Here is a 25328-nt window from a genome sequence, read left to right on the forward strand (position 1 = left end):
AGAAGGACAGCAAAGGGCAGACAGAATTGTGAGGATAAATAGCTGGCTGAGGGAGTGGTGCTATAAGGAGGGCTTTGGGATGTATGGCCACTGGGAGGCGTTCGGGGACAGACAGCTGTTCTCACGGGATGGACTTCACCTGAGTAGGGAAGGAAATAGACTTCTGGGAGGGAGGCTGGCTCATCTCATCAAAAGGGCTTTAAACTAGGAACTTGGGGGAGACGGTTGGGAGATGTCCAGTTAATCTCCACGCCAGATTCCAACACTGAAAAAGAGGGCAAAGAGATAAGCACAGATATAGATAGGGGTAGGGAATTGGACATAAGAAGGAGGGGGCGGATGGACACTACGGGGTCCGTACCAAAGTGCATAACTAATGGGAGAAAGGATAGACAGCATACGGTAAGATGTTTATACACCAATGCGAGAAGCCTAGGTAACAAAATGGAGGAATTGGAGCTCCTGGTCCAAGAAATGAAACCTGATATCGTAGGAATAACCGAAACGTGGTGGAACTGTAGTCATGACTGGAGTACAGGTATGGAAGGGTATGTGCTGTTTAGGAATGACCGGAAAAAAGGTAAAGGTGGGGGTGTGGCACTGTATGTCAATAATGAGCTAAACTGTAAAGAAATAATAAGTGATGGAATGGATAAGACGGAGTCTGTCTGGGCAATGATTACACTGGGTAAAAGAACTACTAGAGCCTCCCCTGAGATACCTCTTGGGGTGTGCTATAGACCGCCGGGATCTAGCCTGGATGAGGACAGAGAACTATTTAATGTTTTTAAGGAAGTAAAAACTAATAAGAGCTGTGTAATCATGGGGGACTTTAACTTCCCGGACATAGATTGGGGAACAAATGCTAGTAACAATAATAGGGCTCAGATGTTCCTAGACGTGCTAGCAGATGAATTCCTTCATCAAGTAGTAGCTGAACCGACGAGGGGGGATGCCATTTTAGATTTGGTGCTGGTGAGTAGTGAGGACCTCGTTGAGGAAATGGTAGTAGGGGACAACCTTGGCTCGAGTGACCATGAGCTAATTCGGTTTAAACTAAACGGAAGGATTAACAGAAATAAAACTGTGACTAAGGTTTACAATTTCAAAAAGGCCAACTTTAATAAATTAAGGCAACTACTTAGGGAAGTGGATTGGGCTAACATACTTAGAGAGCTAAAGGCAGATGAGGCCTGGGATTATTTCAAGCTGAAGTTGCACGAGCTGTCCAAGGCCTGTATCCCGAGAAAGGGGAAACGGTTAGTGGGCAGGAGAATTAGACCTAGCTGGATGAGCGGGCGTCTCAAAGGGGCGATTAAGAAAAAACAGAAAGCGTACAAAGAATGGAAGAGGGGACAGATCGGCAAGGAAACCTACCTTATTGAGGTCAGAGCATGTAGGGATGCGGTGAGAAAGGCCAAAAGCCGTGTAGAGTTGGATCTCGCGAGGGGAATTAAATCCAATAGTAAGAGGTTTTATAGCCATATAAATAGGAAGAAAACAAAGAAAGAGGAAGTGGGACCGCTGAAGCATGTAGATGGAGTGGAGATTAAGGATAATCTAGGCATGGCACAATATCTAAATGAATATTTTGCGTCGGTGTTTAATAAGGCTAATGAAGGGCTTAGGAATAGAGGGAGCGGGACAGAGGAGAATAAAGGAGGGGCGATTGCAATTACAGTATCAGAGGTGGAAGCCAAACTTGACCAGCTAAATGGGACTAAATCGGGAGGACCGGATGATCTCCATCCTAGAATATTGAAGGAGCTGGCGCGAGAAATTGCAAGCCCCTTGGCGATAATTTTTAATAAATCTGTAAACTCGGGGGTGGTACCGATGGACTGGAAAATAGCTAATGTGGTTCCTATTTTTAAGAAGGGGAAAAAAAAGTGACCCGGGTAACTACAGGCCTGTTAGTTTAACTTCTGTAGTATGCAAGGTCTTGGAAAAAATTTTGAAGGAAAAAGTAGTTAAGGACCTTGAGGTGAAAGGCAATTGGGACAAATTACAACATGGGTTTACGAAAGGCAGATCGTGCCAAACCAACTTGATCTGCTTCTTTGAGAAAGTAACAGACCTTCTAGATAAAGGAAATGCGGTGGATCTAATTTACCTCGATTTTAGTAAAGCGTTTGATACTGTGCCGCACGAGGAATTATTGGTTAAATTAGAAAAGATGGGGATCGATATGAAATTCCAGAGGTGGATAAAGAACTGGTTAAAGGGGAGACTGCAGCGGGTAGTACTGAAAGGTGAACTGTCGGTTTGGACGGAGGTCACCAGTGGGGTTCCTCAAGGTTCGGTTTTGGGTCCGATTTTATTCAATCTATTCGTTACTGACCTCGGAACCGAATGTAGGAGTGGGCTGATAAAGTTTGCGGATGACACAAAGTTGGGAGGTATTGCCAATTCGGAGAAGGATCGGGATATTCTGCAGGGAGACTTGGATGACCTTGTAAATTGGAGTAACAATAATAGGATGAGATTTAATAGTGAGAAGTGTAAGGTGATGCATTTAGGGATGACTAATAAGAATTTTAGTTATAAGTTAGGGACGCATAGGTTGGAAGTGACGGAGGAGGAGAAGGACCTCGGAGTCCTGGTTGATCGCAGGATGACTATGAGTCGGCAATGTGACGTGGCTGTGAAAAAAGCTAATGTGATTTTGGGATGTGTTAGGCGAGGTATTTCTAGTAGGGACAGGGAGGTGCTGCTTCCGTTATACAAGGCGCTGGTGAGACCTCATTTGGAGTACTGTGTGCAGTTCTGGTCTCCTATGTTTAAAAAGGATGAACTCAAACTGGAACGGGTACAGAGAAGGGCCACTAGGATGATCCAAGGAATGGAAAACCTTTCCTATGAAAGGAGACTCGAGGAGCTCGGTTCGTTTAGCCTAACCAAAAGAAGGCTGAGGGGGGATATGATTGCTCTCTTTAAATATATCAAAGGGATTAATACCAAGGAGGGAGAGGAATTATTTCAGCTCAGTAGTAATGTGGACACGAGAACGAATGGATATAAACTGGCCGTGGGGAAGTTTAGGCTTGAAATTAGGAGAAGGTTTCTAACCGTCAGAGGGGTGAAATTTTGGAACAGCCTTCCGAGGGAAACGGTGGGGGCGAAAGACCTTTCTGGCTTCAAGATTAGGCTTGATAAGTTTATGGAGGGAATGGTTTGAAGGGATAACGTGATTTTAGTCAATTAGGCATTAACGTGCCATCGCGGGTAAAATAAGGGTCCGGCTGTAGAATCTTGCCTGTATGCTCGGGGTTCTGCTGATCGCCATATTTGGGGTCGGGAAGGAATTTTCCTCCAGGGTAGATTGGCAGAGGCCCTGGAGGTTTTTCGCCTTCCTCCGCAGCATAGGGCAGGGGTCGCAGGCTGGAAGATTCTGTTGTGGGTGGGTTAGCTTTTGTGGCCTGCATCATGCGGGAGGTCAGACTAGATGACCATATTGGTCCCTTCTGACCTTAAAGTCTATGAGTCTATGAGTGACTGGCTGAACAAGAGGTAGGACTGAGTAGACTTGCAGTCTAAAATTTTACATTATTTTATTTTTAATGCAGTTTTTTTTACATAATTCTACATTTGTAAGTTCAACTTTCATGATAAAGAGATTGCACTACAGTACTTGTATTAGGTGAATTGAAAAATACTATTTCTTTTGATTTTTTTACAGTGCAAATACTTGTAATCAAAAATAAATATAAAGTGAGCACTGTACACTTTGTATTCTGTGTTGCCACTGAAATCAATATATTTGAAAATGTAGAAAACATCCAAAATATTTAAATAAATGATATTCTAGTATTGTTTAACAGCACAATTAATCGTGTGATTAATTTTTTTAATCGCTTGACAGCCCTAAAAGTGTTATATAAAAACAGTTAAATAATTCTTTAGGGTCCCTTGAATGTAATGATAAACAAAAACAAACAAAAAAAATCATTGTTGCTTTGCAAGTACTGCTACAAAATATCTGCAAGCATGTAATCCCCCACTGTTTTTGTTAATCTTGGTTTTATTTAGTATTTCTGATAGTCCGCTGTAAGGGGAAAATAATGCCTCATGACGCTTGCTCCTGCTAAAGTATGAAAACTAATAACAAATGGCTACCTACCATTTCCCCTAACACCCAGGACAATCCCCATGTCCAGTTTTACATGCTAAATTTGTAAAAGTTTGTTTGATATGACTAAAAATTATATGTTTAGCAAAAGATGGTATCAGTTTTAAATTGCCAAAAGTCAGGAAAGGAGGAATGGTAGAGAGGCTGGGGGGTGGGCTTGGAGCAGTTTCTTCAGATAACCATGTCAGAGGTTTCTCTGAACTTCACAGAACTATGGTGTTTGTCATTTAATTTCCTTTTTTAAAATTATAAAACCCCATCAATAGTGGGTGTGCTACCATGCCCTACATTTTACAACTTCCTTTACAATGTATAAATAGAGCAGTTTTGTTTGCTTGTTTGTTTGGTATTCTTGTCAATTAATTTAGACAAAACTCTAAAAAAGCAAACTAAGCCTATTTTTTGAAGAGCTCCTTTAAACATTTAGAAAGTTATGACATGTCTTTTTACGTTTTTTTTTATTGTAAAACACTTCTTTACACGAGGGTTTTGTGTAATATTGCTGTTCCCCAGGAACTTATTTCTTCACAGTTTACATTCCTGTAAAGTATTTTTACAGGTTTATTTCTTACAATATAGTCATTTAGACAAAAATTATTAAAATGTTTATTTAAGTGTCACAGAGATAATTATTTAGTTATTGAAACTGACTTAGACATTTTCTGTTCCTGGCATTTCTTTAGGATGTACATTATTTAAAAAAAAAATTGTGATAGTATAGCTTTTAATCATTGTATTTAATTTTAATCCTGTGATTAAAATTATTTCACTGCAAAGTTAACAGATTTTTAAAAAGTAGGACAGGGCGTGAGGCAACACGCTGCTTCGTTACATCATTTCTCTCCTTCCTGCAGTTGCTCAAATCTTCATGCTGACACATGGCTTTTGTCTCTTTAAACTCTAATTTCTTTTAAAAAATACATATGTAAATATGGTTTATCTATAGTGACATTTCCCCCTTTGCTTTAAATAAAATTGTATTGTCAACCCCATCCACTGAGGATTTTTTATGTTACACCAGGGCATTCTTTACATACTATAAGTAAAACAGTTTTTGTTTGGTACTTTACAAACAAGTTAATGCAATTGGAAAAGGATAGTGTATCTTAAAACATTTTTATTTCATTAAACTGCTACAAAATATCCCTAAGACAGAATTTTTTGTTATGTTACATCTCAGTCAGAAATGATCAATGCTGTTTTTTCATGTTATATTTTACAGGCTTTTTCCATTTTAATTCTGCGATTCAAAATTCTTTTGTTGCAGAAAATAAGTTTTTTTTTAAAAGAGGGGGAGGCATGCAGGGATTATGTTTCTTCATATAGGAATGGCGTCTCCTTCACTGAAGTTCAGTTCTTTAGCAAAAGGCTTTGCTTCTCCATAATTTACAAATGTCATTTTTTATTCACTAGTCCTAAATCATTCATTTGGGTTATTTTACCTTTTAAAGCCACAGGCCTGCTTCAATGCTCTGTTTTAAAAGTATATTTGTTAAATCTTTTTTTTAAAAGGCAGGGTCTCATTTTTGGTAAAAAAAAAATGTATCAGCTCCTTTTACAGCAATTAGTCTTCAGAGCAGATTGGGGTTACTTTTGTACCCTGGGTAAAGCTTTAAAAAGCATTATTTCTACAAAATAGCCCTTATTTAAACACAATATTACTGAGGTATGAAACAAAATAATAATTCTTTAGGGCCCCTTGGATGTAATAATAAACACAAAGAAAAATGTAATTGTTGCTTTGCAGGTACTGCTACAAAATATCTCCAAGCATGTAATCCTCCAACATTTTTGTTAATTTTATTTATGTATTATTCCTTAGACTGTTGGGAAGTAATGCCTCATAAAGTTTCCATATAACAAATGCTTGCCCCTGCTCAAGCATAACAACTAACAAAGCAGGACTTCTTACAAAAGTGTTTCACTAAAAAGATTTATCAATATTCCCCTAAAATGCAGGACCGCTCTCTTTTCCCCGTGTCCTGCTTTACATGTTAAACTTTTAAAAGTCTATTTCTTTAGCAAAAGCAGGTAACAGTTTTAAATTTAAAAAAAGTCACCAAAGGAGCAGGGTGTGGTCGGCTTGAGTGGGCGTGTGAGGCTGTTTCTGCAGAGAACTGTGTCAGAGGCTGCTCCAAACTTCATGCAGTTGCAAAGCTCTGGCTTTTGTTTTTTAACATTTCTTTGTTTTGATTGTAAAATCCATCAGTTGGGGATTTTATACTGTACCCCACATATTAAATCTTCCTTTACAATTTCCAAGGAGAGCAGCCTTTGTTTGACACTTTAAAACGAAGCAAACACTATTTTTAAAGGAGAGGGTGGTGTATCTTAAACGTTTTTATTTCACTAAAAGTAAAATGTGTAGTTTACCATTAGAAGCTGCAAAACTGCTTCCATGCTCTGTTTCAAAAGTTTATTTGTTAAAAGCTTTGTTTAAAAAAAGGCAGGTTCTTATCTCCGGTAAAAAGGGTTATCACCTCTCTTACATAAGTTAGTCTTTGGAGCAGTTTGGGGTTGCTTTTGCACCCTGGCAATACTTTAAAGAGCTCTATTGCTACTAAACAGCCCTTGTTTAAAGAAAATGTTACTGAGGTCTACAGCTTCAGTTCTAACAGGGAGCAGGCTGTGCTGTTTGAAAACTGCTGACTTATCAGGGATTTAGCATAATGCTGGGTCCTGGCACAGAGCCATGAAAGGCAATGGCTTTATAAAACCTCTTCTGATTGGCTCAACCAAGAAGCGTGGCTTGCTTGAGGCTACCTCTTCCCCCCTCCAGTCCCCTGGACTTTCTGGCATTTGCCTGGAACAGCCCTTGGAGTGAGGAGCTTTTTTCCTTTTTTTGCTGCTTTAAACCTTTCTCTCTCACTTTCTGTAACAAGCTGGGAGGCTTTCCTGCTCTTTTAAACCTTTCTCTTTTGCTCTTTTTTACCTTTCTTTTGTAAATTTAAAAAAGGGCTAAGCTCGCTTTACTAAACTTTGTTTAAACTGTGTAAAAACCTGTTTTCTTCTGAAAATCTTCCCTTAACATTAAAAACATACACACAAGCAGGCCTACGTTGCCCCATAATGAAAAAAAAAAAGTTTTTTTCAAAATGGCCACTGCACCAAAAGTGTACACACCCAAAACAGAGAATGGAGGACGGGATAAAAAGGGGGTGTGGAAACCTGTCAAAATGTGTATGATGAGTAAAGCTGTAGTGGTTAAACTACTGACAAAGTCTGACATAATACAACATTGTAATGGTTTTGTTACCAAGATGTCAATTAACTTCTGGGGATGAGACTTTTCCTGTGGTGTTTGGCTGCTGAAGCCGTTATGTTAACTGTTCAGAAAAAGAGATATTAAGAGTATATGTTCCAATATTGGAAGTCATGGATGAGGCTTACTTTAATGAAGATGTATCTAGTCATTGTCATCTTAGTTTATACTAGAGTGAAGAACTTTGGTAAAGTGACTGGGGAATCACTGAGAACCTTTGATTAGGGTGATCATATTTCCCTATGCTGAATACGGGACACCTGGTAAAATTACTGGTATTCAAGTGAGTTCAGCGGCAATCAATCAGAACTATGCAGTACAAATGTTCAAATTGACATCAAGTTGACTGAGCCCCTGGTAAAAAGAAATACTGCGTCGTTGGATTCTTGTTATTTACCTTCTTATCTTTAAGGCTTTAGGGTTCACACGGGGAGAGGTGACACACACACACACTCTCGTACACCTTTCTCACACAGAGGTGTACACCTCCCTCACACCTTCCTCCCTGCTTGGCCCTCTCTGCCTTCCATGCCTGCTGAGCACCTGGGACGGACCCACCTCTCCTGGTACCTGGCGCCGCATCTTCCAAAGACAACACATGGGGGGGGAGCATGTAGGATCACATGCCCCCTCCTCAGATTTCTGCCAGAAATGCAACCTACATGGAGCTACTATAAGGTGGGTGCAGAACTGGTTGGAAAAGTATTCCCAGAGAGTAGTTATCAGTGGTTCACAGTCATGCTGGAAGGGCATAACGAGTGAGGTCCCATAGGGATCTGTTCTGGGTCCAGTTCTGTTCAATATCTTCATCAATGATTTAAATAATGGCATAGAGAGCACACTTATAAAGTTTGCGGACGATACCAAGCTGGGAGGGGTTGCAAGTGCTTTGGAGGATAGGATTAAAATTCAAATGATCTGGACAAACTGGAGAAATGGTCTGAAGTAAATAGGATGAAATTCAATAAGAACAAATGCAAAGTTCTCCACTTAGGAAGGGACAATGAGTTGCACACATACAAAATGGGAAATGACTGCCTAGGAAGGAGTACTGCCGAAAGGGATCATAGTGGACCACAAGCTAATATGAGTTAACGGTGTAACACTGTTGCAAAATAAGCGAACATCATTCTGGGATGTATTATCAGGAGTGTTGTAAGCAAGATACAAGAAGTAATTCTTCCGCTCTACTCCACTCTGATTAGGCCTCAGCTGGAGTATTGTGTCCTTTTCTGGGAGCCATATTTCAGGAAAGATGTGGACAAATTGGAGAAAGTCCAGAGAAGAGCAACAAAAATGATTAAAGGTCTAGAAAACATGACCTATGAATGAAGATTAAAAAATTGGGTTTGTTTAGTCTGGAAAAGAGAAGACCGAAGGGGACATGTTCACAGTTTTCAAGTACATAAAAGGTTGTTATAAGGAAGAGGGAGAAAAATTGTTCTTCTAAATCTCTGAGGATAGGAGAAGAGGCAATGGGCTTAAATTGCAGCAAGGGAGGTTTAGGTTGGTTAAACACTCGAATAAATTGCCTAGGGAGGTTGTGGAATCTCCATCATAGGAGATTTTTAAGAGCAGGTTAGACAAACACCTGTCAGGAATGGTCTAGATAATATTTAGTCCTGCTATGAGTACAGGGCCTGGACTCTATGACCTCTTGAGGTCCCTTTCAGTCCTTTGACTCTATGATTCTCTGCATTGTGCACCAGGACCGAGGGAACCTGATTGCAGGGGCTTCAGCGAACCGGGCCAGAGAGGTGGCTCAGCAGGGGAGAGTGCCTAGGGAACAGAGCAGCGCCGTGCTCCGTGGAGGGCAGGTGAAAAGGGTGCTAAGTCCCTGTCTCAGTGGCTGCTGTGGAGCCTGCAGGTTTGAGGCATGAACATGCTGGAAATCGCTTCTCCCCTCCCCCGGCTCCAGAGCTTAGCTGAGGGGTGGAGAGGCTTCCCTGTGCCAGTGCTGTGTGGGACTTTGGCACATGTAGGGCTTGGCTCCTCCTGGCCAGCGCCCCAGGCAGTCAGTCTTCTCAAACTTGAGCTGTCGTCATTTTCTTAAGGGGCTGGAGCAGCTATACCCCAGGTACATCAGCCACTCCCTCCATTGGACCTCAGCTTGGTGCTGGTAAAGTTAACAGGACCCCCAATTGAACTGCTGGCAACATGCTCTCTGCTCCACCTGTCCTGGAAGATTGCCTTTCTGGTTACCATTACTTTTGTCAGAAGGGTCTCAGAGATCTGAGCTCTTACTTCTGAACCATTGTACAAGATCTTTTTCAAGGACAAGGTTCAGCTGTGGCCACACCTGGCCTTCCTACCAAAGGCGGTCTCGCAATTCTATAGTAATCAGGATATATTCCTACCAGTCTTCTTTCCAAAGCCACATGTTAATGAGGAAGAACAGAGACTCCCTTCACTGGATGTTAGGTGTGCACTAGCCTTTTACATAGAAAGGACTAAACCCTTTTGGAAATCCACTCAGCTTTTTGTAACCATTGCAGAAGAATGAAAGGCCTTCCAGTCTCGGTCCAGAGAATTTCATCATGGATCAATTCCTGTATTCGCACATGCTATGACCTAGCAAAGGTCCCAGCTCCTCTGCTGACAGCCCATTCTACAAGGGCTCAAGCATCGTCGTTGGCGTTCATGGCTCAAGTTCCTATTCAAGACATCTGTTGAGCGGTAACGTGGTCATCAGTCCACGCCTTCGCGTCCCACTACACCATCACCCAACAAGCTAGAGACGATGCGGGTTTTGGCCAAGCGGTGTTACAATCAACATGCCAATGAACTCCGAGCTCTCCACCTGCACAACTCCTTGGGAGTCACCTACATTGGAATGGACATGAGCAAGCATTCAAAGAAGGAAAAACGGTTACTAACCGTCCTTAATTGTTGTTCTTCGAGATGTGTTGCTCATGTCCATTCCAAACCCTCCCACCTGCCCCTCTGTCGGAGTTAGCTGGCAAGAAGGGGCAGCCAGGTGACAGGGCCCTTTATACCGATGCTATGAGAGTGCAACTACAGAGCCGATCCAACGGATACCACTGAGGGAAAAGTTTCTGGTGGCGGTGCTCAGGGTGACACACACCTACACTGGAATGGACATGAGCAACACATCTCAAAGAACAACAGTTGTGGAAGGTTAGTAACCATTTTCCCCCTAGTTTTCTCTCTAAATACAGAGATTGCTGGAATTTACAGTGTTCAACTTGCAGGGCAGTGAGACCAGCACATATAAACACTCCAGTTGCCTTTTTTGTTTGAGAGAAGGGCATGTGAGGGACAAGTACCCTATTTGCATCTCCCCTCCCCACCCCCAAAAACCAAAAAAAAAAAAAAAATCCAGAGAGCTTGGCCTCAGGGACCATTTGTTAGAGACAGCTACATGTCTCTCAATAGAGCCTGGCTCTGCCCATGAGAAGACTGAAAGCTCAGCCACCACAAGTGCTCCTCCAGCACCTCAGTGCCTAGGGTGAAGGAGACAAGATGCTCTTCAGCCTCTCCTCTGGCTGCACTGAAGCCAAAGAAGCTGACAGCTTCTTCAGAGGCTGAGGAGAGACTGGCGAAGTCTGTATGCTTGAATCACGAAGGTGCTATGTCAAGGAGAAGACATAAGTTCCCTGGTACCGAGTCAAAGGCCGATCATAAGCATCAGAACCATTAGAGGAGACACCGTCGACTCCAGCATCTGCGGGGCCGTCGAGACCGATGCCTTCCACGTCGAAGACTTTGGTGGTACCATCTTCATCTACACTGCCTAAGCAGATCCCTTGACAATTTCTACTCCGGTATTACCAGGACCAGTTCTGTATTATTTATCCATGGAGCTTCTGCCTCCTCTCTTGGTGCCTTCTGTGCCACAAGTGTTTTTCATGGCAAAAGACTTACTGAGTCTTTCGATCCTGTATTTGCCTATTTGGGACTTTGGAATGAAGCAAGCACTGCAGAAAAGGGATAGACAGTTCCCAAAATGAAGAATTGGGTCCTAAAGAATGTCAAGCTGGTACATTGTCCTCAATGAAAACATCAAAATGATTGTTTCTCTGTCGTAGATGTCTGTTGAGAAGATCCTGAGGCAGATAAAGATAAAGGCCTAGACCTTAGGGGTTTAGACCTTCTCTTAGCAGTGTTCTAAATACAAGTCTAGATTGGTAGTGTGAAGACCTGAATTGCTTTGGTGTGAATGTATAAACACCCAAAGAGCAGAGAGTTGCCCTAGAGTCTTTCAAGGTGCGCACAGCATCATTTGTTTTCTCAGAAAACTATTCTGAACTGTCAAAGGGAAGGTCCTCAGTTGCGTTTTGCAACTCTTGAGGCATCCCTGAGGCCCGAAGACAAGAGAAGCACCTCACAATGATTGCTGTGGACATCAAACATGAAGCAGTGTCTGAAGCGTCAGGGGTCATTTGAAGAGATGTTCTCACCCTACAGCCACAAACTCTTCTTTATACTTCTCTGGCAGCTTATCTGCAAGCTTTGAAATGGGTATCCAATTAATAAGCTAGTATTTTGATAGCAAGGCTTGATAATTTGCAACCCTTATTTGTAGAATTGTTGTGGGGTAAGCCTTTCTGCTATACAGATCAAGTTTTTTAGGGCTCCTTGTCTTTTGGAGTAGATGTGGACCGAGATTGCTTTGTATGCTTGTTAACAACTGTGACTACACATGAGTCCAGAGCAGAATGAGTATAAAAATAATCCAATTCCTGCTGAGGCACGTGATAGCACCGGTCAGCACACGGAGCTGTAGAAAATATGGATGTCGGGATCTGCCAGACTGTTTTGGCAGGGTCTAGAAGGGCTTCATTAATTGGAAGGACAACCCATCTTGGAGATGGAGACTGCAATATGCCCAAAAGCATATGCAAGTCGTCTTACACAACTTTCACCTGGATTCCTAAACTTGTAGCCACTGTCTTCATTGGGTCTTGAAAAATGTTAAAGTCCTCAGGTGGAGGGCAGTAAGTCTCCAGGAGAATATCCTCATCAGGCAAAGATGAGGATATGTGAGGAGGCTGATCCATGACGTTCTCACATCTGTCCTCATCTGTGACCTCTACAGGTGGCAATAGTTTCTGAGGCAAGCGACTCTTCCCTGGGATGAATAGTAACTGGAGACTTTTTGTCTTGAGTTAGAGCTCCGTCAGTATCTCATGCCTCTAGAACCAGTCCAAGGTGGGTAATCATGGAGAGCAGATATCAAAGGCCAGGGCAGTATACGTCTCCCCTGACACAGGCCCTGGCCCTGCCCATGTTCCACCCTGAGGCCCTGCCCTCTCTCCCCCTGTCCTCTGAAGCCAGTGGGGGCTTTCTCGGGCCCATCGGCAGCCAGGGGTGGCCAGTGGCAGCACTCGGGCCAGCCCATTGCTGAGGCCAGCTGCTTGGCCCGGCTCTGGCGCCAGCCCAGTGCTGGGACTGGCGCTGGGTGGGGGGGCGGCAGCTCAGCATGACAGTGGGGGTGTCATCCGGCGTGGCTGGGGTGGGGGGGGCCCAGGGCTCCTCCAGCTGTGGGAGCGGGGGGGTGTCTTGGGGCTCCTCTGCTGTGGGGGGGTGGGACTCTGCTGGGCAGAAGGGGCGTAGTCAGCAGGCTAGTCTCTCTGAAGTGGGGGTTCACCTGCCCATGCCACCACCTGCAAGGAACTGCTGGTGAGTTCCCGTATACATCCCATCACTCGGTGGATTACTTACCTGTGCAGTAACAGTTGTTGTTGAGGTATGTTGTGCACATAAGCATTCCACAGTGTTCCGTCCTTGCTCCGTTACCTTGGCATGAAGGAACGGAGAGGGATTCGGCAGCCACACCTCTTTATACCCTCAACTTCGAGCAGGAGGATATCCAGGGGGGCATGTACTGCCCATTGGTTCTGCTGGCAGAAGTGTCTGATTTGAGTGCACTGGGAACATCCACACCTAGAGGGGAACATATATGTCCACAATCACTTGAAAGACAACAGTTACTGTACAGATAAGTAACCATTTCTCCCCCCATGGAAACTCAATGGGAATTGAATGCCTAACTCCCAGCTGTGCCTTTAAAAATCTCTTCTTTGGGCCTTTTCTTGTACTCCTCAATATCAGCTTTAAGGTCACATCTGTCATGGCATCAGAATGCCTCCTGCTAGGGGCTGTTGCTACCAGGATGATGGACAGGTCCAAATGATGCAAAGGGCACACTGGGCATGTTGTTTTGGTCTGGCATGTCTACCAATCCACTTTTCCATTCACTATGGTCCAAGCAGCATTTCACATGGGGGGGGGGGGCCTCTTTCTTGCTGTCAGGTTGTTTCTATTTTAGGGTAATAATGTTCCTGGTGAAAGATCTCTTTCTTGCTCTGGAAGGACTCTGGACACCAGCTTTTAGTGCTATTAAAAAGCATTTTTAAACTATTTTTAGGATCAAATACAATTATGGTATTTGGTCTAAACTCATCCCGAGGGTTGGGGGGGGGCACTGATGTGAGGCACGAATTTGGCTTATGGCATCTGGTAACTCAGCGAGATGCCTTATGTAACGTGTCATAGCATGGCAAAAATGACACTGTTGTCATACGTCTTCCTGAATGCTGTTACAGTTACACAATGCTGTAGGAATAGGTCATGCAAGAGACGCTTCACCCACAGCTGAATCCCAGCCAACCTTTTGGACTGAACGGGGCACTGCAACATCATCTGGCGTTTGAGGACAGGAAGTGAAAAATACCATCGATATTGAAGCGGGGCTATCTCCTCCTCTGCTAATGGGAACAGTCAATTCAAATAACATTTATAGTATTTTGTTTACTATTTGTATTACCAGGGTGCCTAGGAGCCCGAGTCGTGGATCAGGACCCCATTGTGCAAGGTGCTGTACAAACACAGAACAAAAAGACAGCTCCTGCCCCCAAAATGCTTACAAGTAGATTCTAAGTACAATGTACGTGTCCTTCCCTTAAGCCACCTGGTGGTAATCCCTCACACATGCTGCAGGGTTCATGCAATGCTTAGGGAATGCTGGGCCTCAGTAATACATGGACATAAGTGGCTGACCAGTGATGCCTACTCTTGTGACCCTGCCATTTCTCCATAATCCTTTCATACCCCTCTGTTTCTTTGTGAAAGGTGCATATTTACATGTTGCTGCAGATGGAGCTGGAGTCACATGCATTGTTGGTTCTAAAAAAAACCCCATGAGTCTTGGCGTAACAAATATCCAACCCCCTTGACCAATTTCTAGGTAACTGTTTTTATGCCGGTTATACTGCGGCTGTTTCTGCTTCTGACTTAGCACATTCATATCCTAGCTTGCAATGGATCCATTCAAAACCATTTCCTCCATCTGCATGCATTACATTGTAAGCATAGATCATGTTTAAGATGATTGCACATGCAGTGTAATTTCACAATGGACTCGTACATCCAATGCTATTTAAGAGGCTCCTGCCAAGTCGATGGTGCGAAAATATTTTCAGCGTTTCTGTCATTGATCAGAACAGCTTGAGTTTTATCTCACACATTTCAAAGGTAGCGTGTGGAAAGACAGAGTGTCGATCAGAGGTGTTATAAAGTAGTTTGCAAACAGGTGCCATTCAAATCCTGCCCTTAACACAGCTTACCCTCACACACTCTGGATATGGTCCAAATTTATCCCCTGGCCTGCCTTTCCCCCTTATTGTTAATTTAAATAACAAAGCATAAGCCTTACACTAAGTTTTCATCCATGCTTGGCCATTGCTTGAGGTTTTGCTTACAGGCCCCCAGTTTTCCCTCTAGTTCCCTCTGCTTTAGACAGACACTTAAGCCCCTTATGTACTCCTGGAGCTAATAGGCGCTACCTAGTCTAGCACAGGGCTGAGATGCTAGGGTGACGGGTGATGTAGGAAATCCGAAGAACACCAAGAGAAGAGCTCTTGCACCTGTATGCATGGTTCTAGAATTGTTCGTCAGGGTGAGTCAGCAAAAGAGCTCTGCATCTCTGCTGGCGGCAGTAACTTTCACCCCTTTTTTCACGACACCTTCCAGAGATGACATCAGCATAGGTTTGATATGGAGGTGGCCATGACGATCAGTCAGGTGATCTCTGTAAACTTGGACAGATTCTTTGCTATATGGATAACATTAAAGGGCTAGTCCAAGAGTTACTTTGGGGAGGGGGAGAGGCTGGGTGGTGCTATTTTACTCTCCTTTGGTCCTTGATTACACATGAGGTCCTTCCAAAAATCACAAACTTACAGAAGATTGACCAGCTAATTAAGATTTAAAACTGACTATTAACTACTACTCTTACCATCCTTGTAGCCAAAGTATGGCAGCTTGTAACCTCTCAAGGGACTGCTGTCAAGCTACGAAAGACTGTTCCAGTCTATGTAGTGTTGTTGTAGCCGTGTTGGTCCCAGGATATGAAAGAGACAATATGGGTGAGGTAATGTCTTTTATTGGACCAACTTCTGTTGGTGTGAGAGACAAGCTTTCGAGGCACACGTGTCCCCAGGTCACTGGCTTTTGAATGACACCCTATGTCACCACAACTGGTCGGGAAACAGCTGGGACTTTCACGGGGAGCTGATTACAGACAGATTTGGGGGAAATATGTGGCTGGTGACAGCAAACTTTTAACCCTTTCTAGCCCACCTAATTTCTACTCCTTCAGTGATTCACCTCCTGAGCGTGTTAGCTATTAAAGAGAGCTCATCAGGCTGGGAACTGGGCTGCTATGCATCCATTAACCCTGTGCAATTTGCAGAGTTTAGTCCTTTCTGCAGAGACTTTGCAATCCCCTACGACACATTTTTCCTTGGAGATGTTTTTCTTTTCAGAAAAGGAGCTCGGCACAGAGATGTTTGCAAGGTGGGTCAGACTGCTCCTTTATTTGACACAGGGCCCATCAACTCAGGGTTGGCAGTTTTGGCTGTTTTTATCCTCATGTTGTTTGTCTGAAGCCCCCTCGGCAAAGTGCTGTTTGCATGCCCTGCAGAGTAAAAGCTGACTAGTGAATGCTGCTTATATTTTTTTTCCAGATCCAAACCAACATGGCTGAACGAAATAGCGGGGCCCAAGATGGAAACAGCATGTCTGCAGGGAGCGCAGCATGACAGGGAAAGCATTCCGCTTTGGTAACTAATCCCATTCTTGTGTTGCAGCAGCCCTGCTCCATTCCTGACCTCCCTCCCCTCCCACAGCTCTCTCAATGCCCCTCCTGACCTGTAACATGAAACACACACAAGCCTACACGCCCAGTGTCTCACTGAGAGCTCTGAATGGCTTATTGTCAGCAGGGCATTCCAGGAGGATGCCACAGCACAGTGTCTCATTACCGTGAAAGGTGGAGTGTTGTTACAAGGGGGATTTTACTTAGGGTGACCAGATGTCCCGATTTTATAGGGACAGTCCCGATATTTGGGGCCTTTTTTTGTATGGGCTATCTGGTCATCCTAATTTTACATGAACTCCACAGCTGAGCATCTCACAGATCTCACCAGTGCAAGCAAATACATGGGCTGGAGCAAGTGTGAAAAATCGGGACGGGGGTTGGGGGTAATAGGAGCCTATATAAGAAAAAGACCCCAAAATCGGGACTGTCCCTATAAAATCGGGACATCTGGTCACCCCAGGCTAGAGACCCTGGCCATGTGCCCACCCTCTGACTTCACTGACCCGTTCGTTCTGGCATTGATTTGGTGGCCTAGCTGTCTACAGAACATCTGTATCCAATCCCCTTTGCTGGTGCCTTGATCTCAGGGACAACACAGTCTGCTCAACTGTGTGTCATAGGACCTACACTGCTAACAGTGATTCTCCTTTTGCCAACTTGTTACTGTAGCATGAGACTCTGATCTGAGTTCTAGCCCTGCTGTTTGCTGTGAAATTCCAAGTGGCCATGGACCACATGTATGTTTTACAGCAGCCAGACTTATAGAGGAATGGATTTCCCAGACAAAGGCTTCTCTGTGTATACTAGTCACAGAGGTGATGTAAACATAATCCCTGTGGTATGGGCCTGTAAGATGCTCTGGAAGTCACATTATCTTTGGTCAGGGTGCTTTGGCTCATCTCTGCCATTCCAGTGTCTCTGCACAGCTATTAAAGTTAATATGGTACAGACAAAAATAAAGTGGAGACAAATTGCTTTTAAATCAGACAGCTGTGCTGAAGCCAAATATTACATGATAGGCATCCCGGGGTTAGGTTTTCTCACTGAGGCTTTGCCCTCTTCCATAGCCTGCGCCTGAGACCTCCATAGCGCCAAGGGCTGGGGACCTTGCATTATCATTTGTGGCCCACATCTCTTGAGCAGCGAACAGAATGTTGGGAATCTTGTTTGCTGATCTTGTTTGCATGGACACACCCACCCTGCCTAGGTGCTCAGCAGGATGGGATTGCTTGCCCAAATGATCACTTGTGGGTGGTGTTGGATCCCCCAGTCTCCTTGTTACTGGGGCAGGGGTAATAAAGGGTTGTTATCCTTGTTGTGTGAACCGAGGGCAGCAGAATGGTACCTGACATACCCCAATGGAGGGACTCACCCTCAACTGAACCGCACTTAATCATTAGGAAAGGGATGGATAGATAATAAGACAGAAAATATCATGTTACCTCTATATAAATCCATGGTATGCCCACATCTTGAATACTGCATGCAGATGTGGTCGCCCCATCTCAAATAAGATATATTGGAATTAGAAAAGGTTCAGAAAAGGGCAACAAAAATGATTAGGAGTATGGAACGACTGCCATAGGAGGAAAGATTAATAAGACTGGGACTTTTCAGCTTGGATTCCGTGTGCTGTGGCTGGCAGTTGGAAGCTGTGAGCTTCACAGTAAGGTTTGAAAGCTAGAAGCCTCTGTTAATTGGCTGAGCCTTAGTCAGTGGGCGGGGCTATCAAGAAGGCCAGGGCTTTATAAAGCAGTGCGCAAGCGACCAGGGAGCAATTAAGGACTGGCAGAATACCACCACTCCTGAACATATTGGGGCTATGATGCCTCCTGCTCCAGAACTGAAGCAAGATGATGAACCATGCCAAGAAACGGAAGCAGGTCCTGACAAGGGACTAGTGATAAATTGCGAATGTCAGCTTATGTATAATAATGTATAGGGCCAAATGATACCTGTAGTAGTGAATTTAACCAGTTTCACATTAAGCAGCAGCTCTGTCTTGTAAAATGTGTGCATTGTTATATGCAAATGCTAGCAAAAGCGGTGTAAAAGTTCAGACAAGCAGTGGGTGGGGTCGAATTGGAGGAAATTTGGTGGCCTGAGAAGGGAAAGAGTCAGGGAAAGAGAGATAAGAGATGTAGGAAGAGTACTGCTTGTTGGGGTATTGGGGACATTAGCATGAAATCATATGGATGTCACAGTATTGTGGGAGAAAAAACAAGAAATGAGAAATCAATTACGGAATTTGTTAACAAAGTTAAATAAGCAACAGAAGGAGGATATAGGAGAGGTTTTAAAGGATGTTCAGTATGTGAGGATAACAAAACAGCTGTGTATGGAACTGTAAGCAGCAATCAATGAAATGGGAAAACTCATGAACAATCCTAATGTAAGCAGAATCTGAATGAGCTCTCCCCTGACATCTAGTGGTGAGCTGTGGAAAAAAGACTTCAGAAGCTGATCTTGTTTGCATGGACACACCCACCCTGACTAGGTGCTCAGCAGGATGGGATTGCTTGCCCAAATGATCACTTGTGGCTGGTGTTGGATCCCCAGTCTCCTTGTTACTGGGGCAGGAGTAATAAAGGGTTGTTATCCTTGTTGTGTGAACCGAGGGCAGCAGAATGGTACCTGGCATACCCCAATGGAAGGACTCACCCTCAACTGAACAGCACTTAAGAACATTAGAATGGCCATACTGGGTCAGACCAAAGGTCCATCCAGCCCAGTATACTATCTGCCAACAGTGGCCAATGCCAGGTGCCCCCGAGGGAGTGAACCTAACAGGTAATGATCAAGTGATCTCTCTCCTGCCATCCATCTCCACCCTCTGACAAACAGAGGCTAGGGACACCATTCCTTACCCATCCTGGCTAATAGCCATTAATGGACTTAACCTCCATGAATGTATCCAGTCCTCTTTTAAACGCTGTTATAGTCCTAGCCTTCACAACCTCCTCAGGCAAGGAGTTCCACAGGTTGACTGTGCGCTGTGTGAAGAAGAACTTCCTTTTATTTGTTTTAAACCTTCTGCCCATTAATTTCATTTGGTGGCCCCTAATTCTTATATTATGGGAACAAGTAAATAACTTTTCCTTATTCACTTTCTCCACACCACTCATGATTTTATATACCTCTATCATATCCCCCTTAGTCTCCTCTTTTCCAAACTGAAAAGTCCTAGCCTCTTTAATCTCTCCTCATATGGGACCCATTCCAAACCCCTAATCATTTTAGTTGCCCTTCTCTGAACCTTTTCTAATGCCAGTATATCTTTTTTGAGATGAGGAGACCGCATCTGTATGCAATATTCAAGATGTGGGCGTACCATGGATTTATATAAGGGCAATAAGATACTCTCCGTCTTATTCTCTATCCCATTTTTAATTATTCCTAACATCCTGTTTGCTTTTTTGACTGCCGCTGCACACTGCATGGACGTCTTCAGGGAACTATCCACGATGACTCCAAGATCTCTTTCCTGATTAGTTGTAGCTAAATTAGCCCTCATCATATTGTATGTATAGTTGGGGTTATTTTTTCCAATGTGCATTACTTTACATTTATCCACATTAAATTTCATTTGCCATTTTGTTGCCCAATCACTTAGTTTTGTGAGATCTTTTTGAAGTTCACTTGCTAGGCAGGGGACATGGGTTCCAAAGCCCAATGAGTTGAGAGAGGGTGGGGACAGGTACTTGTACCTGGTGATGTGGGCCCCGTTTAAGGGTCTTAGATGCCATTTGGCCCATCCTCTCCCCATGGTATAATAAAAGAGCTAGTTTAGACTCAATTGAGAGTCTTGTTACATGCTGCAGAGCTGAAATCATGGATACCTAGGTCTCAGTATTAGACCTACTTTGGGACAGTGTCTCTATTGCAAGAGACTGCCCAGTGTGCACCAGCAGTGAGGATCCCCCACTAACAGCTGAAATCACTGACAGCTGAAATCATGGAGAGCTGTATTAAGTGTGGAGGGCCTGAAGACATCTTTGCAAGTGGCCAGCAGGGTGGCGGGTGGAGAGGTGCAGCAAGTGGCCAGCAGGGAAGCTGGAGGAGAGGCGTGGCAAGTGGCCAGCAGGGCGGCTGGTGGAGGGGCATGGCAAGTGGCCAGCAGGGCGACTGGCATAGAGGTGTGGATGTGGCCAGCAGGGCGGCTGGCGGAGAGGCGTGGTAAGTGGCCAGCAGGGCGGCTGGCGGAGAGGTGCGGCAAGTGGCCAGCAGGGCGGCTGGTGGAAAGGTGTAGCAAGTGGCCAGCAGGGTGGCTGGTAGAGAGGCGTGGCAAGTGGCCAGCAGGGCGGCTGGCGGAGAGGTGCGACAAGCAAGCAGTGGAGAAGCTGGTGGAGAGGGCCAGAGCAGAGCCCCGCAGAGGCGTGACAATCGGCCTTTGGGGCGACAAGCGAGTGCCCGAGAAGTGCGGCGTCTAAGGTGCCTCCTTACCCCGCCTGCCTTCCACACAGGGTGGGAGGTGCACTCTGCGGATGAACCTCTGAACTCTGGGGCTGCACTGGCCAAGGACAGTAACTGTGAGTGGGGTACAGAGAAGGGACGGGCATGTTAAAGGGACTTTTGGGCTGCTGGACTTAAGACCCTGAGGGAAAAAGGACACTGCCCAACTCACTTGGGGGTGGGTCTTTTGCTCGTGGTTTGTGTTTATGAACCCTAGTTGTGGTGTTTTCCCAAATTAATGCTGAATTTATTCCCTCCTTTTATTAAAAGTTTTTGCTACACTCAGACTCTGTGCTTGCGAGAGGGGAAGTATTGCCTCTTAGAGGCGCCCAGGGGGTGGTATGTAATTGTCCCAGGTCACTGGGTGGGGGCTCAAACCGGTTTTGTGTTGTATCGATGGAAAGGAACCCCTAGATACTGAACCCGGCCCTTGTTGCTGCCGGTGCCACCTGGCAGACGGGTTACACTAATACAGCAAAGGTGAATTACCTGTTTGTGGTATGGCAGCGTCCTGATTCAGAAGCTACTGGTAGGACTAAAGGAAATTCAAGGCGGGGAAATGCCTGGGTTCGTAACCAATAAGATGCTGGGACAATGGACAAAAATAAGAGTAGATTGATGCAGGGCACTACTCACGGGTCTATTATGCTGGTAAAAGGGGCAAGCTTGATGAAATATGGATCTTTCCTAGCAGTACCAGGACTAAGTGGAGCAATGGGAGTGTACAGTATCCAGGCATGTTGGAACCTAGCACCATGGATTATATTTTAAAGGAATATGTCACTCATCCTCAGATCGTGGTAAGGATGGGGGGCAGGAGAGGGGGAATGTCTGGAAAGCCCCAGATACCTCATGTTGTTCCAAGAGGCATGACACCTGGTTACGTCATTGTGACATGCTGCAAAGAGCATTGCTGGCATGTGGGTTCAACTTGGATGAATAAAACCCAAAATTACACAGTACAACTGAGGCAATGGGGACAAAGTCAAGCCAAAGTTGCAAAGGCTGGAGAAGGCAAATATTGGGTAACCTCATGGATCGGACGCTTCCAGTATGGGACGCAAACGTGACTGGCCAACGTTCTGTTTAGTTCTAAGAACGGTTATCAAAATAGGGGACGAGGTAATTTTTCCAATTCCCCAGCATGAGATCCCAGTGTAGTAGTTGATGCCTCTCTCACTGGCGCTGCCCAAGACTCTGTGGTACAGCTAAGCCGAGTCATACCACCATTGCATTGAAATGTGCAGGCCTTAATGAGTAGACACCCAGAACATTTACTGACCTTAAAACAGGAGAGTCAGAATACTCAACGTGACATAAATACACTGGGAAATGCTCCTGGTGGGGGTTAGTGTACAATATTGGGGAACATCCCTGGCTACGCATGATATCAATGGGCTTTGTAATTGTGCAGGCTATACTAGTAGTGGTAATTGCCTTGATTTGGAAGGTTCGGAGCTTGGCTAGGCAGTGGGAAAGAGAAGAGATGTACATGAAATACAGGCATCGATGAAGCTTTAGAAAGGATCCTATGGCTTTACAGTGGGGAGCTGGGAGCAAAGGCATATTGAGGCCTGATAGAAACCTGCTGTGAAGTTTTAGACTCTGTGCTGATAACGTTGAACAGCGTAAACATAAGTAGGACTGCGCATGTGTAAGAAATTGCTGAGTAATCATGGTTGTGAGAAAAAGAAAAGATGATGTAACTAAAAAGCTAGAAAAGACCAGCCTGAATGAACCTTAAATCTGTCCTGACAGAGGAGGAGAGTTAACAGGGAAACGAGAGACCAATGTACGTATATGAAAAGATTAAAAAATTATTAATAAGTTTGTGTAACAAAAGGAGATAGAAGCTGCATTGTCCAGTGCTGGAGGCGACTGTGATGAGATCGTCCTGATGAGCTTCCTACTTGTAAGTAACTGATCAACACTTGCTGAGTGTTTTGCCTTAAAGATCTATTAGACCCATCTCAATCCAGCAGTTTTAACCCGTAATTGTTTGGTTTCATATCTTATGGACTGGCCAGTTTCTAGACTGGAACCAGACCATTAAGGGGCACTGTACCCCAGCATGTGGGATCATCAAAGCTGGCTTAGGAATAGCGAAGGTGGCGAGGAGCACGCCATGTAGCTTGATGATCCACAGATCACTAAGTAACCACAACCCCCCTCTCCAGTGCCAGTTCTTTCATCCTTTGACCAGAGAATGCTCCTTGATCCAGCTGGCTTCTTGTGGCTGGTTTGGCAGCCAAAAGCATTTTCCCTGCCAGGACTCTCCTATTGGACAGATACAATAATACGTAGATCTTCCCTGGGGCCTTTCATTGGAGGATCTCAAAGCACATTGCATACGTTGATTAACGCTCCTACAGAATCCTTACGAAAAAGACCTATGGAATTTCAACAGGGATGAATCTGGTAGCTAACTTGTCAGGCCATGGCAAAGTCTCCATCTGGACGTGTGAGGACTTTCCCAGGAAAGGGACTAATCTGAACCCTGTCCCTATGCAGGCAAGCCGGCGGGGTATCTGTTGTCAGATAGGACCTCAGCATTCTTCCCGCTACTGTTTGTGACGGGTGGTTTTTGGCCTTGTCAGGGAGCCAGTCCTCTTCCACCCGGTGACTTCACTTGGCTTGGGATTCCTGTCCCTGTCTTTCCTTTGACATTTGGCCATTCAGGGGTTAGCTGGTGCAATGGGCGTGGGAGGGGAGTTCTAATCATCTGGCCAACCCCTGCCCTTACAGAACTCACATGCAGCGATCCAAGCACACTGTGTATTGCATTGCAGCACTAAAGGTCACTGAACATTGCATTTGTTTGCTGGGCAATGATGTCACCTGCTGGCAGCACAGCATTTAAATCAGAGCCAAAATGATATCTTCCCGTAGTAGAAGCTCAGTGGTGTGGCGATCAGACTGTTTGCTCAAGATAGCAGTGAGGTCACATTGAGACCCATATCATCAGTGGTAGGCACAGCATTCCCACCCTCTGGAAACTTTCCAGCAGTCCCTCAGGCTGCAGGTGACTAGGGACAGCATGGTAACTTGTGCGAAAGGGAGAATTTCATGCCTTTCCTTTGCATCTCTATTAACCGTTCTTTGCCCCAACACTGTTGTGAAAATACCGTGGGTCCTTCCCCATCTAATAGGCAGAGTTTCTGCATGAGCACGACTGGGCAGCCAGAGGGATTAGGGCAGCAGGGATCTGGACACTTGATTAGTACGACAGAACATACAGGCCCCAGTCAAGATCAGGGCCCCATTGTGGAGGTGTGGTATATACTCAGAGCAAGAGGACGTCCATACCTCAGAGAGCTTACAATCTAAGTTGGCAAAGGGTTGAAGAAAGGAAGAATAATTGTCCCCATTGTACAGAGGGGGAACTGAGGCACAGAGGCTGGGATTAGGAGCCTAACAAAATTAGGTGCCCAACTCCCACTGAAATTCAATAGAAGTTGGGTGCATAACGTCTCAGGAAATCCCAGCCAGAGAGATTAAGTGATTTGTCCAAGGTTACACAGGGAGTCTGTGGCAGAGCCAAAGCTTAAACCCAGGTCCCCCAAGTGCTTTAACCACAGGAAGTGAATGGTTTGGCCTTGATATAAACCCAGTAGAAACCCTCTTGTGCTTGTCTGCCAGCATTTTTTGCTGAACTTTGGAAGAGACTGTATGATCTTTGCTTAGATTGTGTCTTTGGGGGCAAAGACTGTCTTTGTTATAAATGTATGCAGTGTCTGGCATAAAAAGTTCTTTAGCTGCTACCTCGATACAAATAAGTAATTGTATTAATAAGTTTGAATTTAATTTTTATTTGAAAAAAAAATTGAGTGCCTTGTATTTATTATCCAGTTTTAACAGTTACAGCAAAATATGCCTACCGTACTCTTCAGTGCATTTAAGAATCAGTCTTTCATTATACAGATACATATCTGGTTCATAATTGTTAAAAATCATCAAGTGCTTTAAGAATCCATTGGTATTTAATTAGCACAGAATTAGCATTTCAGTCAGATGTGCTGCCGCGTTTGAGGTTTAGTTGGACAGCTAGCATCTATCATTGAAGTGCCCATGGATTATTAAAAGCATGCTTATTTATGGTTAATAATTCCATTGGAGATACATATTCATAGAGACAAATCCTAGCATCAATATTCAGTCGGGCTCTTAATGTGGTTTTCGTATCTTTGGTGCCAGGTTGCAGAAAAAGCAAAACTCTGAATAAATAGAGAATCCAGGACAATTAATCTTGCAAAACACTTTCAGTCACTGCCTATAGGACAAGGGGTTGTGCTGAGTTCACTTCCTGATTCCGTTACAGATTGCCTGAGAGACTTCCCCAAGATCTCACACTCTCTCTGTGC

The sequence above is a fragment of the Emys orbicularis genome, chromosome 3, assembly GCF_028017835.1.
Source record: "Emys orbicularis isolate rEmyOrb1 chromosome 3, rEmyOrb1.hap1, whole genome shotgun sequence".
Classification (NCBI taxonomy): Eukaryota; Metazoa; Chordata; order Testudines; family Emydidae; genus Emys; species Emys orbicularis.